The sequence below is a fragment of the Misgurnus anguillicaudatus genome, chromosome 21 (assembly GCF_027580225.2).
Source record: "Misgurnus anguillicaudatus chromosome 21, ASM2758022v2, whole genome shotgun sequence".
NCBI lineage: Eukaryota > Metazoa > Chordata > Actinopteri > Cypriniformes > Cobitidae > Misgurnus > Misgurnus anguillicaudatus.
In genome coordinates this window covers 62309163-62327600 of record NC_073357.2, presented here as the reverse complement: position 1 = coordinate 62327600, position 18438 = coordinate 62309163, and the positions used below count along the sequence as shown (strand labels likewise).

The 18438-nt window shown below is 37.7% G+C and overlaps 1 long non-coding RNA gene across 1 annotated transcript; it reads left to right on the top strand.

Moving 5' to 3' along the window:
• Window positions 1–14426: 14426 nt before the first annotated feature.
• Window positions 14427–18236, top strand: LOC129434173 (uncharacterized). The gene is made up of 4 exons (XR_012360460.1): window positions 14427–14806; window positions 15532–15564; window positions 15691–15838; window positions 17378–18236. It is a non-coding gene; the product is annotated as an uncharacterized lncRNA (long non-coding RNA).
• The last annotated feature ends 202 nt before the right edge of the window (window positions 18237–18438 follow it).

The following is an 18438-nucleotide window of genomic DNA, read 5'->3' as shown; positions in this document are numbered from 1 at the left end:
GCTACGGCTTCAGCCACTTATTGAAGCTTGGGTCCTCACCGTGTTTTTTCAAAACGTCTGAGGGTCACAAGAGAAAAAGTGTTTACAAATTGTATGACAAGAAGAGAAAGGCCTCTGAAGAAAGAAACAAGACCAGAGTGTTTTTGGGAGAATATTTCACACAGGTTGGGCTTCCCACTCAGTGGCATGTTTACCCACCACGCAAACCACGCAATTGCGTAGGGCCTCATGGGCTTGGGGGGCCCCCTACTGACCACAATGTGTGCGAAAGTATGTTACATTTTACATATTTATTCAGACCCAAATCTAAGGCACGGATAAAGCACCAAAAGCGTCCGAACAGTAGCAGAGCAGGAAGTAAAAAAAAAAGTTTAGTTTAAGCACACGTTCGGTTGTGTAGACGTAGTAACTATATCGTTACGCTAATCCCTAAACGAACACAAATTTCATAAGCAACACAATGTTTCATCAAAGTAGAATATCTGAATCCATCTCAATACAAACATATCTCGTACCTACCTTACCAAAATAAACAGTGCAAAGACTCTTTCAGACCCTTTGCCTCCTGCAGCTGTTTCATCTCGTGGTAAAGCAGTAAAGTTACCGATGTTAATTTGGGTTTTTGCTCTTGCTGATCCAGGCAGTTTTTGCTGTTGTTGTTATAAAAGATGCCTTTAGTTTTGTGCCTCCTGTGTAGGTTGTCAATTCAGCAGAAAAGTTTGCTGTTCTCACTGTTTACAGACAGGAGGTGAGCGCACGTGAACGAGCCGATGACGTATGGTGTCTGCGTGGACTCGCTGCGCGGTGGGCATTCAAATTACACTTACGTATGTGGGACAAAAATGGAAATGTCCGTTCGGACCGAAATCTATGATTTGTTGAACATTTTTTGGTCCTACGCCTTTCACAGATAACATCAATTTCTACAAATACATTTAAACAATTTAACACAGTGATTGCTATCAGGATGAAAGGAGACTTTTAACCAGCATAACAAAAAAATGTTTCAGGATCAAATCTGTTACCCTACCTTTAAGAACAAAAAATACTCCAGATTAAACATCATACGTTCCCCCAAACTAATCATAATTGCACTTTAAGGGTTAACACAGAAAAAATAAAATCAACAATAAATTCTTCTAGACAGTGTGATCACATTTTTATATAAAAAAACAGAACCAAAAAAAACCTAGGAAGGTGGGTAGACTGCCATCCTTCCAGTGAGTCCCAGAGCGCATTCTTGCTCTGTCTTGAGGGATCTCACTACTATTTGACGAAGTCTTTCAGATAAGCAGGAGTCTGTCTGGTGCGCTCGGAGCGGCGCAACACAGGTAGTGGATCTATTCCTGCTTTCGTCTGTTCAACAACTGAGGGGTGTGCTTGGGCTGTCTCAGAAGCAGTCCTTCTCTCTCTGACCGCAGGGGTGATGGCAGAGTCCACAGGCAGGGCCTCCAATACGGTATCTGGAACCTGAAGACTGGTAGGCTCCTCCGTCCTCTCGGGCACAGGCAATTCACCGCTCACTATTGTATGACGTTTTCTGATTTGATCGACATGACGCCTCATAACTCGTCCATCTCCTGTCTGTACGGTATAGGATACAGGTCCTGTGTTCTCTTCAATGACTGCTGGTATCCAATGGGGTCCATGACTGTAGTTTCATGTGTACACATCATCCCCAGGAGAAAACCTCCTCCACTTACTGTTTGTGTCATGTTGTTCTTTCTGCTTGAGCTGTTTCTTGCGTATCTTTGACTTCACATCCGGAGGCAGAAGATCCATTGTTGAGCGCAGCCTCCTGGACATAAGCATTTCCGCTGGTGACACTCCACTTGTGGTTTGGGGTGTAATTCTGTTATTAAACAAAAATCTAGCTAACTTTGTTTCCAAAGTATCTCCCTTTATTTTATTTTCGTGATTCCTCCCATGGATGTAGCGGTGCTCCTGCTGGAGGATTCCTGTTTTCCTGACATGTATGGCAAGACTGCACTTCCTTTTCAATTTCGGAGTCCATTCCTGGCCACCAAACATATGAACGTGCTAAGCCCTTCATTCTAGAAATTCCTGGGTGTGTGTGATGTAACTGTTTTAAAATGGCTTTCCTGCTCCTCTGCGGAACGACCACTCTCGCCCCCCAGAGCACACATCCATCTTTCACACTCAGCTCCAGTTTCCTCTGACTGTAGGGTTTGTACATTGTATCCACCTCCCTTGGCCATCCTTTCATACACCAGGCTAGCACTTGTGAGAGTGTTTTGTCCTTAGCTGTCCACTGTCTAACCTGTTTTGTCGTGATTGGTGGGTCCTCCATGACCTCCAACATGAGGACATGGTCTGTCTCCTCCTCTTCCTACGTTTCTGGTAATGGCAACCTGCTCAGTGCGTCTGCATTTGCATGTTCCTGCCTCGGCTTGTATATGATTTTTTACTCATAAGCTCTGAGGAGTGTCGCCCACCTCTGCACTCTCTGTGACCCCATCTGTGGCCTAGCTTTTTTTCATTAAAGAGTGATATAAGTGGCTTGTGGTCGGTGCTGATTGTGAATGTTCGTCCGTAGATGTATTTGTGAAACCTCTTAATCCCGAAAATGATAGCTAACCCTTCCTTATCGAGCTGTGAGTAACGCTTCTCTGTTGGTGTTAGGGTGCGTGACATGAAGCCTAAAGGTTTTTCACTACCATCTTCCATCAGTACGGCGCCTATTCCGTATGGCAAGGCGTCACACGCAAGCACTAAATCTTTGTCCACAGAATAGTGACCCGGACTGTTTTGAGTTCTGAAAAGCTTCTTCCTGTTCATTGCTCCAGGTCCACGAAACATTTTTCCTTAGCAGCTTGTGTAAAAGGACTAAGCATGTAGCTAGATTATGGAGAAACTTGTTATAGTAATTCAAGAGACCTAAATAGGCCTTTAGCTCAGTCACTGTGGTTGGCGGTGGAGCTTCCTCTATGGCTCTCACTTTACTCAGTACAGGATGTAAGCCTTCAGCATTAACTACATGCCCAAGGTAAGTCACAGGCCGGCCTCTTTCAGTCACCTAAGTACCTCATCTAGTGTGCTCAAATGTTCGGCTTCGTCTCTCCGCGTCAGAATAATATCGTCCAAGTACACAGCTACTCTTGGAAGGCCTTGTAACAGGTTTTCCATCGTTCGCTGAAAGATGGCGGGAGCTGAAGAGACCCCGAAAGGTAGCCTATTGTAGGTAAACAGGCGATGTGTGTATATTGTGAGGTATTTCTTTGATGTATCGTCCATCACAATCTGTTGGTAGGCGTGGCTTAAATCGAGCTTGGAGAACTGTTTCCCTCCCGACAGAGTATTGAACAGGTGTTCGACACGGGGAATTGGGTATTGCTCTAGTGAGGAGGCACTGTTAACAGCTAGTTTGTAATCTCCGCATATTCTGACTGACCCATTTGGCTTTAAGACAGGAACTATTGGCGCAGCTTATTCAGCGTACTTAACAGGAGCTATAATGTCCTCCTTCAGCAGACGATCTAACTCCTCTTCTACTTTTGCCCTCATGGCATAAGGAACTGAGCGGGGACGATAGAATTTAGGATGTGCTTCAGCTGACACTCGAATGGTTGCTTTCATGCCTTTTAACATACCTAACTCCTGCTTGAATACATCCTCATTTCTCGTGAGCACTTCCTGTAGACTCTGTGCCTCTGTTCTCACTTTTTTATTTCTTCCCACTTCAGCTTTAGAGCCTCTAGCCATCCTCTTCCTAACAAGCTAGGTCCTGTACCTTTAACCACTACTAGTGGCAATGTCTTTACTTGCTGCTCGTAGTTGACTTTCACTCTGGCTACCCCCACCACTTTGATTTTCTCCCCGATGCATGACTTAAGTACAAGTTTAGTTTGTTTTATTTGCGGTCGTTGTTTTTCGTTCCACATCTCATTAAACTTCCCCTCGTTCATTATGCTCACACTGCATCCTGTATCGATTTCAAACTGTGCTGTCTTCTTATTCACTTCCATAGTCACTTCAAACGGTTTTATTCTCTGGATTGATGTCTCTGTTTTCATGCAGTTTAATGTGAACGCTTCCTCTTCAGATCTATCATCATTCTGCTTTTCAGAGTCTAGATTATAAGATCTATGTGGACACGAACGCCGCTCTGTTCTGTATGCTTTCTTTTCATTGGGACATGTACCTTCTTTCTTTCTATGCCTTAGCTATGTGACCTACTTTCCCTCAACAATGACACTTTGCCTCCTTAAATTTGCACTCAGTGGCACTGTGTTGCTTCCCATGACATCGGTAGCATTCTTTAGGTTTCTTTTTCCATTCGCCCTCCTTTTTCAATGTTCCCTGTATCTTCATGCTGTTGCATGCTAACGGTGCCTTGTGGAGGTCCTGAAAATTTTTGCTGGCAGCCTCTGCAGCTACTGCAATTTTGAATGCTCTCTCAAAAGTCAAATCTGTTTCGGAAAGCAAGCGTCTCTGAATCCTGTCATCATTAATACCGCATACCAGTCGGTCTCTTAACATCTGTTCCAGTGTAGTACCTTAGTTACAGTCTTGTGCTAATTGTCTCAATTCTGCTACATATGCACTGATGGTTTCTGTGGGCTGGCGGGAGCGCGAGTCAAATTTATATCTCTGCACTATTTCGCTCGGTTTTGGGTCGAAGTGCTCTTTCATTAAAGTTTTCAACTGCACGTATGTTTTTGAGCTGGGCAAACTATCTTCTTTATTGTTCTGCCAATGAAAAAAACATATTGGATGGTGTAAGTGTTATAAATAAACTTGATTTTGAAAGTATGCTACTGTTTTATTACAGTTTGTTGGACTACATTCATTCATGCTTCAGACTCAAATATAGAGTATATACACGGTTGTGAGGTATCTGAAAAAATTGTTCCACTATAGCAAATAACACGGATTGAAATCTTACATTGCGCCAATATATTTGTTTTTAATCATCAACGAACACCACGATCCACTCGGTGAGTAGCACAGTTTTGAAAATGAACGTTAAGTGTTGTTTTAATGACATGTTTGTGCATGGCCATTGACTTCCATTCTGAAGCAGTCAAGAGACGCTTCTAAATGAGTCGAAAAGTCAAGACACGACCCATTGTCAACATTTCTGTGTCCATCACTGTAGTTCATCCAAAACAAACCAGAAATATGAGACTCTAAGTGTTAAATACAGGAATTATCCTTTAAGTATTCACCAACACGCATGTCTTCTGCATACTGACATGGTTTGAAATCTTTAGTTATTTGGTTTTCTGATGTATTAAAATTCATATATGTAGAGCAGAGAAATAAGACATTTTTTCTTGGGGTGCCTGCCCTAGAAAAATACATATATGGACCTCGGGATTTATAAAGTCCTGTGTACGGCCCTGCGTGGGGTGGACTGGGACAATAATTCATGACAGGAATGTATAGGCCACCGTCCCTGCTGCCACCACCACGTTCATGTAATCCACAGACTTGCTTATCTCATAGGTTAATATTATTAGTTGATATAACAGGATGACTACCAGATGAATTATAAATGCAGCCACTGTTTTAAAAAGTGAAATGACCGTAAAAAAGCATGATTTGCACTTTTGATACAGCTTTTCACAAAAACAAAGTTTTATAAAATGATAAACTTTACATCTCAGCCTTGGTGTTTTGCTGTGGTTGCATAAAAACAGCAGGACTTTTTGAAAATGTAAATTAATGATCTGCCTAATGTTTTCGTAGCCACAGTTTTCTCAGTAAGGTCTGTACACAAAGCAACTTAGGTAGGTAGGTAGGTAGGTAAACTTTATTGTCCCCCGTGGGGAAAATTTGTCTTGGGCCAACACCCATGCTGCAGCCGTACAGTACACACATTAGACAAAAACATTTCACAAAATACACAGAATACATAAAATTACCTCTCTATACTTCCCCTATTTAGCAACCGTACAGACTTTGGAATAAAAGAGTTTTTAAACCTATTTAATCTGCAGCAAGGAACTCTGAACCTCCTGCCAGAAGGCAATAACTCATACTCTACGTTTAAGACATGTGAAAAATCAGAAACAATCCTCTTAGTGTGTCTTACAGTGGCATGTTCATATATAGTCTGCAGTGGTGTCAAATCTTTTACTCCAATAATTTTCCAGGCAGTATGTATCATTCGTATCATTTTTGACCTCAACTGCACAGATAGATTTCCAAACCATACTGTGATACAGTATCTGATCAAACTCTCAATTACTGCCTGGTAAAAGATCACCATAAATTTTTGATCCACCCCATGAACTCTCAGACGACGTAAAAAATGCAATCTTTGTTGTATCTTACTACAAAGATTATCAACATGGATATGCCATGTTAGAGTCATCAAGAAAGACACCAAGATACTTGTATGATGAGACCTGTGTTACATTTTGATTGCGTACTATCACCCACTCCTCTAGGATCAAACACCATTTCCTTTGTCTTACCTACGTTAAGAGCTAAATGGTTATACAGGGACATTTACCGGTTCTGGACTGCCTTCTGTGCAGTCAGGTTGACATTTAATAGGCTTTAATATATAATTGCATATTTGTGTTATACAATTATAATTTATAACAATAGTAGTTTAATAAAGTTAGTCGATATAAAAATAGTTGTTAGTGGCAGACCTACTTCAGAACAACTCTGTGACCATTCTTGACTGGCCCAGGCAGAGCCCTGACCCAAACCCAATTAAGCGTCTCTCTAGAGACCTGAAAATGGCTGTCCACCAACGTTCAACTATTCAACCTGAGGGAACAGGAAATGATCTGTTAGGGGGCGTGCACACCAACGCTTTTACGCCAGCGGCCGGCGCATGTTTTCAATTCATTTCAATGGAACCTCAGCGTTTTTCAAATAAGCCAGCAGCTAGCGGTTTTTTTCCGCGCTGAAAACCGGCGCAGAGAGTTGAGAAATGTTCAACTTTGGAAGAAAAGCTCCGCTCGTCAATGTCAGTTCTCACGCGGCCGTCCAATCACAGTGTAGGTGGGGCGGGACAAGTATCACAGCAACCAACCGTCTCACAGCTGACGTATCAGCACTACCAAAGCGATTAGCTGAGGAAAGCTGGCACTCAGCTGAAAAACAGCTGGCATTCGGCGTCCTCAAGGCGTTTTCAGCCGCGTTTAAAAGTTTTGGTGTGTCCAGCCCCTTAAGGAAAATGGCAGAGGATCCCCAAATCCAGGTGTGAGAAACTTGTTGCATCATTCTCAAGAAGACTCATTGCTGTACTGGCTCAAAAGGGTGCTTCTACTCAATACTGAGCAAAGGGTCTGAATACTTATAACTATGTGATATTTCAGTTTTTCTTTTTTAATAAATTTGCAAAATTTTCTACATGTATTTTTTCTGTCAAGATGGGGTGCTGAGTGTAAATTAATGAGACATAAAATTAGCTTTTTCGATTTTAACAAATGGCTGCAATGAAACCAAGTGTGAAAAATTTAAAGGGGTCTGAATACTTTCGGTTCCCACCGTACATAAACATATATCTGTAAAATCTTTAATAGTACAAATATATAATCAATAAAAACATTAGGAAAATCACAAATCGGCACACTGATGCCACAGAAGAAACATTTTGGTTCCACAAAGGAATTGTTAAGGTTCTTAAAACATCCACCTCAAAAACTTTTGTGCAAAGCAATCTTTGTGTTTATGGAACCATACAGCCAAACCAAAATACTTATTTTAATAATTGTATCCAGTATGAAATATATAAAATACTGTGATTTATTGAATCCATGTGTTTCATTTACAGGTCAATGTTAAATCATCCTGAAAAAGACTGACTGTAAATAAAGGTATATTTATTTTATATTCACTAGTTTGCTGTCACAGTCATTATTGCTTCTGTATGTTTGATAAAAAGTGTTTGACTAAATGTTCTCTGTTCAACAAGTTACAGTCACTTCATTTAGTTTAAATATATGTGGATAATTTTACTGTATATTCTCTGTAATGTAATTTTATTCATTGATAACTGATGATAATATTAGTATTTTCTTAGACAGTTCTCATCTTAAGTATGCTATAAAGAGCGATAACACTGCATATAGCCGTCTCAGTTAAACATGAACATCTGAACTGTTGCACAAATATACACAGTTAATTTATAAAGAACTTGAGGTAAATGATTTTAGTCAAATTCAGTTTATTTTACCTTTTGCCATAAGCAGAGGTCCACAATAATATATTTTACTTTCTATTTTTCCTCAGCCATCCCACCCACAGTCTCGCACAGATCACAGCAGCTCTACTCAACACCTTCAACAGCCAACTAATAATGATCAGAAATCTGGACACAAACAGTGATGATAAATGATGTTAGATTACATTGGCAGAAGAGGAGCGTGTATGAGACTCCGCCCTTCACCTGAACAAAACCCATTCATCAGTTCTTTACCTTTACTGAGCTCATGAGGGCACAACACCCCCTTTTAGTTAGACTAGGCTTTTGATATATTAGGACCTTTAGGTAGTTTAATTAAACATGCATTTTTAGACTTAATAATAGGAAAGAGCGGGTCGAAAGTAATGTGGGACAAAAATAACAAAGTGATTTTCTCAGAGCCCTGACTACATTTGCATTCTAAGCTATGACAGCACGTTCAGCAGTTAACTCTTGATAGTGCTGCCAAATATCTCATAGTTTCATCATCATTTCCTGCAGTAAGGTCCGTAAAGCTTTTATCCAGCATGAAGAGTAAATTACTGAAGCAGTCATGTGTTTTTTAAATTACAAGTTGCGTTTCTCATTTTATGTGTTAAAGTACTGATCAATCTACAGATTATTTAGTGCTCTAACATATCCTGAAGTTTGACTTCTCAGAGTTTTTCAAAATAAAAGTAAAGCAGGTTTAAATGTCAGGAGTTCATTTTAGGGTGAAATTGACACTTGTTACTTTTGTTCCCTTTCTGTTTTTTCAGCATTTATTAAAACATATCTTAAAGCCATATCTTACCTTTCCACCTGCACCTTTGAATTTGTTTACTGAAAACCCCAATAAGTTGACTGAACTCAATTAAATAAGTAATGGGTCGTATAAAAATGTAATATTCAAGTTCACATCACGTGGTAATCATGTAGTTTTTGTTGTCTGGTGATTTACATTAAACATACTTAATAAAGATTAAACAGCAATGTTGTTTGTGTTGCTGTGAAGGTGATCGCACCACTGATCTACTGGCTGTCCTTCAACATGATGACCAGCCGATGCCTGACCAACGACCACCGGCTAAACCAGTTTAATCCGCTTACCCGCCTCCTATCCCTACCGTATCTATACAGTATATATATAAATATATATTAATTCCTCCCAAGGGTTTTTGTCCTTCTAGGAGTTTTTCCCATTGGGTTTTTTCCTAGGGGTTTTTTTCATCCCAGGGAGAGTCAGTCAACTTTGGCTTAACTTAGCACTTTACTGTATACGTTATATTATTAATATGCTCGCTTGTATGGTTTAACCTTAGCCGCTATATCTACTTCTTATATTATCTATTGATTTTCTGTGTTCTCCTCTACATCTTCTCATTTAAAGCTGCTTTGCAACAATTAACACTTGTGAAAAGCGCTATATAAATAAAATTGAATTGAAATTGAATTGTTTGATCACTGGCCCAGGCTTGAATATATCTTATAGTCTGTCCGAGTGTTATCTAATATACAAAGAATACTCATTCACATAAAACAATATATTGATTTACAGGCGTGAAAGCTCCTGAATATTCTGTGATTGACACCTTAGGAAAAGACTTGATAATGAGCCGCATAATGAGCCTTTTAGGCAGGAATTTAAGAGAAAACGTATCTGTAGTAAAACCATGGTTTCTGTAAGGTATACTTGTGAAATTATAACAAAATATTTCAATAGAATGTAATATATATATATATATATACATATACACACACACACACTTCGCAATAGAATCATGAGAACATACAAAAACATATGAAGAGTTTGGTTCCAAAACGCGAAAACGCCATTTTTGAAAAAAATGAGTTACTGCCAAAATCAGTATTATATCAGGTCAGTATTTAAATGTAAATAATAAATTTTACGCAAAATACAATATCCGCCGTGTTATTCTGTCATCTTTTCTCCCTTTTTTCCCAAAATGCGATAAACGCCACTCCTCCTTTTTTACAGAACGCATTAATCCTTTCCAGAAATTACAGCCCACCAGTCATGCAATGTTAACAAACAATGGCGGACGCGCTGAGTACACGGAGTCCTAGTTTTCCTCATCTACTTTGTACTTCGTGATCAACAAACAAAACAAAATAATACTTTAATGGCATTGATAAACCTGTGCTTGTTTTCTGTGACTGGAAAGATTGTCATCAACATCTAATAATTTACGCGAAGCACTCGGTGCTTATCTCCCGACAGCATCAAGTTTCTCATGCTAACACATTGACCACAGAGGATCTTATGAAAAACTTTACCTTATTTTACTCAAAGTCAACGAAAATCGAGCAGGACCAAAACATTTTACAGCTGATCGCTGTGAAAAATACTAAGCAACGTGAAGTATAACCGCAGCAATGACAGTGATCTTAATATGACAAAGTAAGTGTTTTGATTAATCATTAATGACGTTAGCCTAATGTTTATTTTTTTAGTCAGTGTGTATAACTGTTCAACTTAATGAATATAAAATGGCAAAGATGAATGCACATTTGTACATTGAATTAATAGATTTCTAGCATTTTGAAACAAAAACTGTCATGGTTTTATTGCATTTTGTGGAAAAAATAATTTGTTTTTATAATAAATCTTTGAAAATCAAGTTATGGATTTGAATTTTTTATGTTTTTATAACCTAAAGATGCTATGTGAAAGTTTGTAACAGAAAATAGTGGTTGTCATCTTGTCACTTTCTTGGTATAGAAAACACGTTTTTACCGAAATTTGTCAAAATGGATTTATTGCATTTTTGGAACCAAACTCTTCATATAAACATACTTGTATAGGTGGAAACATGCAGTTATTAGCTGCTGAATGAATAGTTGTGCCTGTCCCTGCTAAATAATCAAACATTAAATTAGCAATTACACTTTACATGCATCCTTACACACTAACAGACCACACTTACTGCACTACTTTAACAAAAAATTCACACATGGACAAATGACACTCTAAATGAGAATTACATGCTCCTATAACGCTTTTGCACATTAAAACCAAAACATAAACAGTGGCAACACCCGTGCATCCATCTGTATTACACTAAACTCAAGACTATGAAGTACTATACGTGCATAGACCTTATTATTTAGCATGGTACTCAACAGTAACCAATATTGTTTCTCATATTTTGTGTGACTTACACTCATATAAATTAAATGTAAAATTCATTCATCAAAATAGGCATAACGGCAGTTATATCTGTGCTAATGATGATGCTTTCTGGTGTTTTACAATTCGACTGAATAAAACCGCTGGACAACTCTTATTTTAGACAAACTTCATACAGTAAAGGATTTGTGCACAATGACTAGTGGGTATATTTCCCTCTCCACTTATTGTGCAGGATTGCTGTCGGGGACATTTTTAGACATAAAGCTCTATTGGGGCAAAAGGCCCAGGGCCGGGGTGGGACTCATTTTTAGCTCTGGAGTTTCATGACTTAGACCGGCCCACTTTATTTTACAAGTGACTATATTAAAAATATATAATTAAATCATTAGTATATGTTTGCAATAGTGCAATCGCCTAAACAATTGCCATAATAGTGCAACCCTACCATAAGGTAGTTTAATAATATTCAATTCAATTTCAAAAAACTACTGAAAGGGAACCAATATGTTGGAACCAAATTTCTATTCAAAAAAATGGTGGGTCTTGAAATTACCTGTTGGGTTGAAAAAGTTTGGAAACCCCTGATGTACACAAACAAGTTTTACCAGTGGAATCAGATTGAAAAAAAATGACATATCTCAATTGAATTACTTAAATCATGTATAATGCCAGAGAACCTAAGGTACTTATATATATATATATATATTGGACTTTCAAAATTAATTTTTACTTGAGAAAACGTGGGGTAGGTAGCAAAGGCAGACAGCTCTTTGAAAAAGCAGAAGAAAGTCTTGTGCTTTCCGTGCATTTTAGATGTTAATTTTGGACCTTAATACACAACTAAAATAAACAACCACACAGACACCTGATGATTTTTTCCATCAGCTGTAGAAATCAAGGCAAAGTCCTTATTTACATTTGCAGTTTTGTATAGCTAATTTGTTTTGGAAATAATAGTTAAAATGACACCAGATGTTACAGTATGCAAGTTTTTCTGAAGGTCAAATGATGTGAAATGAACACAAGAAACTAGTGAGGTTGTGAGGGAGTAGGAGACTGAAATCCAAGCCGACAAAGTGACCATTTGAAAAGAAGAAAGTAAGGAGAGAGACTGAGTGAAATCTTTACATCTCTCTCTCATCTGTTTAATGATCAGAGATGGAGAAACTCATTCATCTAATTTTAGTTTGTGGTGAGTACAGCAGCTGACACACATGATGATGATGTTAAAACACAAGATCTTAACATTATAGATGCTGTCTTTCTTCATTCAAATTTTTATCACTGCTTTTTAAAAGTTAATAATGACAGACTTAACAATTCTGTATAAACTTAATTTAAATGTCTTTCAGATATGAAATATTATCAAATATATTAAATACTTTTTCTTCAACAGTTCTCATTTCCATTCCAGATAGTTTTGAAGGTAACACATTTATGATATTTCACACAAAAGTTTTGAATGTTCTTAATTTTAGATTACAGCATCATTCCTCATCATTATTTCTTAATGGTTATTGGCATCAACCCTTTTTGCTAAACATTAACTTCTACATTAATTCATTATTTAAGGATGTCTTTGTGTGTAAAAATTAAGTGAAACTTTACACCTTCTTTATAAACATATATTGTAGATTAGATAGAAAGTATCAGATGAATATACTAAAATGTAAAAAAGGTGGGAAGTGTATAGATCACATCAGACTGAACATGAAGGTTGATGAGATTCAGATGTTACTGTATTAGTAGATTATGACAGATGTGTTTATATCTCCACACTGACTGTTTAACTGTCTTTGATGATTTATTTTCTAGATAATTTAGCACGTAGAGGAACGGTCACACAGTCATCCACATATTCCATCTTTGTACCTCGAAATGCCATAGATGGTAAAAGATATGGATCAGGTGAAGCTGCATACTGCTCTGTTACTGGAAATCAGTTAAATCCATGGTGGAGATTGGATCTCTTGGATTATTATGAGATTAGTACAGTAGTCATCACTGCTAGATCAGACGGTAATGCTTATCAAACCAATGGAGCAGAGATTCGTATTGGAAACTCCACTGAAAACAATGGAAACAGCAATCCCATGTAAAGTTATTCATGACATCAGGTTATATCATTTTAAACACTTTTAGAAATTAACTGATTATCTCTCATTCTAGATGTGCTGTAACTTCAGGTTTTCTAACTGGTCAAACTATCAGTTACTCATGTGGTGTAATGGTGGGACGTTATATAAATCTGGTCATGACTGGACTTACATCTAATCTCGCTCTCTGTGAGGTTGAGGTCTATGAAACAGGTGAGATCTGATACTTAATTCACCCCTTCGGGGCTTGGGTTAGTTTTCTTATTCTTCCTCCACCATTGTGCATTCTATGGCAGCCCATAGAAGCAAACACAGAAAAGTTATGGAATTTTGCACACACGTAAAGGTCAGTCCAAAAAGTTACCACACCAAATTTGGAAAAAAAATTCTGAATCCTTGTTTCATGACGATTCATTTGCTGCCTTTGATCATATGACCTATGTCATTTTCCTTCATGTAAAATTTCCTGCCATTTCGAAATTTTCAAAAAACATACTCCTCCTACAGCTTTTGTCCGATGTGTGTGAAAATTGGTGTGTAGCAACTAGACAATCTCATGGCAAAAAGTTATGGAATTTGTGTTGATTCGCTCATCCTTTAACAATAAATCAGTCAATGTTTATTTATAAAGTACATTTAAAACCGCCAAAGCAGACCAAAGCAGTTGTGACATGCTCTTACATTTGGTCTTTTTTCAGATGCTTTAAACATAATAATGGGAAGTGTCTCATAACACTGTGTTCAGCACAAACTGGGCTAAAATATTATATGAGCTACATGTATGTACATGTTTGTATTTTTGAGAGAAAAATTGTATGCGTTTTAGGCTGAAAAAGCCTCTTTTTATTTACATTACAAATGCCTTGTATGTCTATTTTAATAGTCGCGGGTTGTAAAAATAGATACAATGGTGAGGGCGGGCCAAATATTTCATAAAAGCGGGACCCGCAGGTTGGAAAAAACGCATCACCACAATAGCCCCCGAGGCATCTAGCATTGTGGCCGCAGGACCTGCTAATACTACACTGAAAAAAATGGACTTAGTGGGTCTTTGAATTTAAATAAAATAAACATGTATATGCAAGACAAAATATTTATATTCCTTGTGTAAACATAATTTAATTGATTAGGATTAAAATGTTTTGTTTGAATGTAAAATGAACACATTATTCTCACATTGATTAAAATTGATTGAATTGAATACTTAAAACAATAAAATTGGGTTTGGACACAAAACGGCACCTCCTGAGCAGCAGGGGCAGTATAGCTCATTGAGAAGGACATCGATTGCCATAAAAGAAGAATAAAGATCGTTTTTTTGGGCGCCAAAATGAAGACTACAGTAAGCACAGCAGTCACTGCCAGTCAGTCAGAAGAACTCTCTCAGACGGACACCACGTTATTAAAGTAAGTTCTATTATTTATTTATGTTCGCTTCATACGTGATATATCTTCACTAGATAGACTATTTTTGTTTACAATATGTAGCCATTGCAATGACTTGTAGTAAAAATTAGTTTGGAGGAGGTTGGTGGAGTAAGTCAGTCAAGCTCATAAAGAAAAACACAGCGTTTTAAAAACGTCAGCTGTTTAATGTTATTTCACGTTTGGTAGTTTTATCTGAGTTGAAAACTGTCAGCTTTGAGTTGACTTTTGAGGCACTTTTTACTCAGCTCTTCTATGGAAACCTGTCAGGACAAATAAAACGCTAACCAAAAGTTATTCTGTCAAGAGTAACGTTATCCATGTAGGTAATTTACCAGATGATATCAATTGACTACATTAATAATGACATTGCGTATGAAACAAACGGTCTGCTTAATCAGATGAACAGACCCGCGTCAGTTATTCGTGACTATACGCCACGAGCAACACTTGATTCTATTAGAAAAAGCTTTTTTAAATGTCTCGCGTGACGTCTGGTATATTAACTGAAAAAAAATCGCTTTGAAGTGACCACACCTTAAAGCTGACTTTTTCAGAAGAGAATCTTGTTGTTTTAAGATCTAATTTTGTCCAAAATTGCGTCCTATGACAGATATAATACTTATTTCATTATTGCTCTGTGTATGTGTGGTCTTAATCATTTGAGGTTATGTGTTGATTTCTCCTCTGAATATTTCCTCTTATAGGTCCATCATCCTTGCATGCGCTACACAGCATTGGTAAGTCATTTCTTTCACTTTTGTACTGCTGTTAGGAGCTAAATCTTATTTTTGTAACTAATATACATGTATTATTCTTTGACTCGCAGTACTCAAATATACAATGGTTGGTTAATTTGTTTTCAGATAAATGCTGAATTTGAAAGAATCACTACTGTCTTATGTTCCTGCGTGTCACCTGGACCTCCAATCCAAAAACCTGATGAAACTCTTCTATCAGAAAGGAGGACAGCTAGCAAAAAGGCTTCAAACAATCAATGATCAAATGACAGAAGTAAGTAATATAGATTCATAGACATAAAATGTGTAAACCTTGTTGGAAGTACAGAACATTTAGTATGTTTTAGTTACAACATCTTTTGGCACAAGGGTCATTAAAACACCTGGGAAGATTTAAAGGGGTAGTTCATCCAAAAATAAAAATTCTCATCACTTACTCCCTATCATGTTGTTACAAACCTTTATAAATGTCTTTGTTCTGATGAACACTAAGGAGGATATTTTGAGGAATGTTTGTAACCAAACCAATCATAAGCCCCATTCACTTCCATAGTGGGGAAAAATAATACTATACGGACTACCGGCACATCCGGGAACTTGACTGTAAATTTCGTCACCGCCCCTTTTCGGGGGTTAAAAAAGCAGCGCCTCCATTGGCTTCCATTCAAAATGGCGGAGCAGGGCAACGGTTTTGCACAGCCGGCAGGCGTAAATAACTTATGAAATCACTCAGATTAAACATGTCGAGTATTTATCTGTCCATCCTGCCTGCCATAGAGCGCGAAAGATACATTAACACATTTAATTTGGTCAATATAAAAACATGTCCCTTTCATTCTCACAGCGTCAAATTTGTGTAACAACGCCATCCAGTGATTGCTGGAAATATCGCTAAGCCAGTTAGTTGTATGGCTGGACAGAAAAGTGCACTCATTACTCTAAATATAAAGACATAATAAATAAATACGAAGTAACTTTCAAATGCGAAGTAAAATCATTCACTTGCTTCCCTGTTGACTTGATGAGGTACGTGTTTAATGTCCGGGTAAGACACCTCTGGCCAATAGGGAGCGTTGTTACACAAATTTGACGCTGGGAGAATGAAAGAGACATGTTTCCACATTGACCAAATTAAACGTGCCAATGCATCTTTCGCGCTCCATGGCCGGCAGGGTGGACAGATAATTACTCAACGTGTTTAATCTGAGTGATTTCGTGGGTTGTTTACGCCTGCCGGCTGTGTACGAAGGTTGCTTTGTTCCGCTATTTTGAATGGAAGTCAATGGAACGTCTAGTGCGATTTCCCCCAAAAGTGGGCGTGAACCTGTTCAGAGACATTCTATGACGTTGCGCCGGTTGTGCGTATTGAAGTGAATGGGGCTCATGAACAGTTTGGTTGCAAACATTTCTCAAAATAAATATCTTCCTTCATGTTAATCAGAACAAAGACATTTATACAGGTCTGTAACAACATGAGAGTGAGAAAATGAGAGAATTCACTTTTGCTGTGATTGTCAGGTATGGTAGCACACACTCGAAATGTGGCCTCTTTATTTAACTCATCCCAGTGTAGTGAACACACACACACACACACACACACACACACACACACACACCCAGAGCAGTGGACAGTGCAGCTGCCTTGCTTTGTAACCCATATATTTGTAACCAATTGTAACATGCTGTGGCAATGCACATGGGTCTGTATACTTACATTTATATTTGTTTGCATTGTACTAATTTCCAATGACACTTTTATTGTAACAGTAACCTTTTTTCTGTTTCTTTAACTACATTTGTTTGTTTTGTACAGGGCATGGATGAAGTCAGCATCAGTGTGGTCATTTGAATACACCAATGTTGGGATTTGTGCTCTCAAACAACCTGCTTCTTGTGATGAAGAAGAGGATCTTTGTATAGTCCTGGAAGGCATGAAGGTGTTGCAACATCGTGCCATGTTGTTTGAGCTGATGTATGCCTTAAACCTGAGCTATCCTGATCTCCGCTTTATTTTTGAGGAAATCCAAAAGATTTTAATGGAACTGCATTGAGAGTAACTTTAACAAACAGTTTCTTTCAGTGAAAGGATCAGAAAGACTGTGCTGCTCATTTTTGACTTTGTTTATCTGTTTTAAGTGTTTTCTCTTATTAATACATCAACCGTTTGCTGCTCATAGTCGATTTTGGAAATGGTTGTTGTATTTTGTTTTTGTTGAATCTATGATTAACAGTTTATACAAATGCTGTAGCTCTGACTTTCTGAAGGATTGATATTTTCCAGTTTGTAAATCCATTTTAAAAATAATAGTACTTACTGTTTTGCATGTCTCTTTGGAATGCAGTGTTTGTGTTTTAGCACTTCTAAATCTACTGTGATAGTAACTATTTTAAACATTTGGGTCAGTTTCATCCTAATATAACTAGGGCCTAGTCATGAATTAATCTACAACCTGTTTGGGAAATTGCCCCTTTATATATGTACTGCATGTGCTGATTGTTGTAATAGTTATTGACTGTTATTGAATTAATGTGTAGTGATTTAAATGAATTGATGATCTGAAAGCAGTGGTTTGCCTCAATATCACTAAACATTTGTACAAAACTCTTCACTTTTTATGCCAATGCAAATGTATTTTGTATTTAAAAAGAAATAAATAACATTTGGATAATTATGGGTGATTATTCTGGTGCCAGAGACATAATGAAATTGCTTTAGAGTTACATAATCCCATAATATAAGCATTAAAAAAGCATGTTGGAATTACAGATGAAAATCTAGTCCCCTTACATAATTAACTTACTTAAACATTACAAAATAAATGTGTTATAGTAAAGAGAAATATCACTTTGAGTCAACATATTTGTATTAGACTA